This window comes from Chanos chanos, chromosome 7, assembly GCF_902362185.1.
Source record: "Chanos chanos chromosome 7, fChaCha1.1, whole genome shotgun sequence".
In the NCBI taxonomy this organism is placed as follows: Eukaryota; Metazoa; Chordata; class Actinopteri; order Gonorynchiformes; family Chanidae; genus Chanos; species Chanos chanos.
The window spans coordinates 40,621,239-40,623,738 of record NC_044501.1 but is presented as its reverse complement, the minus strand read 5'-3'; positions in this window follow the sequence as shown (position 1 = coordinate 40,623,738).

The window sequence follows — 2,500 nt, the reverse complement described above, 5'->3', positions numbered from 1 at the left end:
TGTTTTTCCTGACTTAGCAATAATATTGTTTTGCCAAATCACCAGGCTACGGTGATTTGGCAAAAATCAAGGCTGTGTTAGTTAATAGGTGTAAAATTCATAGTGAAAGGTTCAAATGTGTGTGCGTGTGTGTGTGTGTGTGTGTGTGTGTGTGACATGTGTCCTCATAAAGAGGAAGAAAGCGGAAGAGATCTGGTTTTAGCCTATTTTTTTTTTTTTTTTAACGATGCAGAAATGTGTTCGACTGTTATGCCTGAATGTAGCAATACTGATAGTGATACTGTCTTATGTTTTGTTTCTTTGAAAGAAGTGAACGCAGTAAAATAAGAAAATATATATTTTTATACCATTGATTTATTATTGAACCAGAGTTTTCTAAAGTTCATATAATCAGTTTTGATGCCTCTTTAACTATCATATCATGGCTCTGCCCTCAGTTCATCCGTCCTTTGAACATATGTGTATAATTCCATCTTTTGCTCTTTTCTGAGAACTTTAACTGACAACAGCTCAAAGACCGAGTTAACACCTCCCCCAGCCAGTCTAAACCACATGGCAGAACTTGCACAAAACCAAACTATAAAGTACCCACCCCCTCCCTGTTTTCATGCTTCTGATAGGTGGGTGATTTTCCGTCTGTGTGTGTGTGTGTGTGTGTGTGTGCACGTGCATGTGCATGTGCATGTGTGGGTCTGTCCGTGTGTGTGTGTGTGTGTGTGTGTGTGTGTGTGTGTGTGTGTGCATGTGTGCATTGCAGTCATCTTAACACTGTAGTGTTAAAGGCCAGTAAAACATCTAGGACGATCAGAGAATACAAGTGAAGAGACTTAGATGATAATTTATAGACCTTCGCTGACTAGAATGAAAACAGCCTTGTGGAACATAAACACACACATAAAGCACACTACAGCTAAACGCCCACTTATTTGGAAATCCCCTCAGTCAAATAAAAAAGAAAAAGAAAAAAAAAAAAAAAAGAAAGAAGAAAGAAAAAGAACGCTACCACAGAGTGGAAAAGGACATGTACCGGTGGCCACCCTTGTGGTTGGACTGATGGATGTGAAGAAGGTGGCTCTGTGAAGGCCAGGAGAAACAGTTTGTTAAAACACATTAAAATGATTTGAATTTCAATGTGAGGAGAAGGAGACTGGTGTGGGTGTTCATGTTTATTAAAGCTGGTGTGTGGAGAGAAAGGTATCTGTGAGAATGTGAAAGAAGAGGGAGGCAGGAGAGATGATGATGAGAAATGATGAAGACTTTGGTACAAACAGAAAGATCACTGAATGGTCTCATGCCGTTATGAGGTTCAGCACGGCAGTCTACATAGTGATCAAGTGGAATTTACTCAGACATTTCCTATTTAGACAGTGGATGCAGATTCTGTTCCTGATGTCTTTATATCAGATACTCGCAAAAGGTTATCTCAAGAAACTACACTATCACGTTATCTACTGTAATGATGGAAAATTGATCTGAAACCAAAATGACATACAGTCAACACATTAATGCAGATATTGATTTATTACCACTGTTAAAGGGGAGAGAGAGAGAGAGAGAGAGAGAGAGAGAGAGAGAGAGAGAGAGAGAGAGAGAGAGAGAGAGAGAGAGAGAGAAAACAAACTTTAGTTCACAAACACATGACATAGTATGGATCCTCATACATGAAACAGCCTGAATCTGAACATGAAAAACATGTCATGCATAACCTGCAAATGAAAAGAAAAATGTAATTTATGTAAAATCTCATGAAAATGCTTTTAACAGTCATTATAGGGACAATACATACATACATACATATATATATATATATATATATATATATATATATATATATATATCACACACACACACACACACACACACGTATCAGAAGTGTGGGAGCAGAGAAGGGGTATGTACATTGCGGTTTGGTTTTGTGCAAGTGCAGCCACTGGCCGGGGGAGGTGTTAATTCACTCTCTGTCCTGTTGTCAGTTAAGGTTCTCAGAAAAGAGCAAAAGGTGGAATTATACCAATATTTTCACATGTTCAAATGACAGATGCACTGAGGGCAGAGCCATGATATGATAGTCAAAGATACATCAAAACATCAAAAAAATTTATGAACCTTAAAAACTGATTCAATTATGGTTCAATACTGTAAAAATACTTGATTATACTGCATTCACTTATGTCTCAAACAAAAACAAAACATACAGACAGACAATATCACTTTCAGTATTTCACGTACGTTTTTCAAAAATCAAGGAATCTAAAAGCATTCCTCTAAATGACATTAGAGCCCATCCAGTCACGAAATGGCCTTGCTTTTCATCATTTCTTTCAGGTGTGACTTAAATGTGACATCACAGGAAATGTTCATTACACACATTTTCACCTTTGCTCTTGGCTCTGTGTGTTTGTCTGTGTGTGTATGCAGTCTTTCTCTCACACACACACACGGCATGGAGCTCAGTCCAATACACGTACTGCTCTGTAAGTAATCTTCTCTCTCTCTCTCT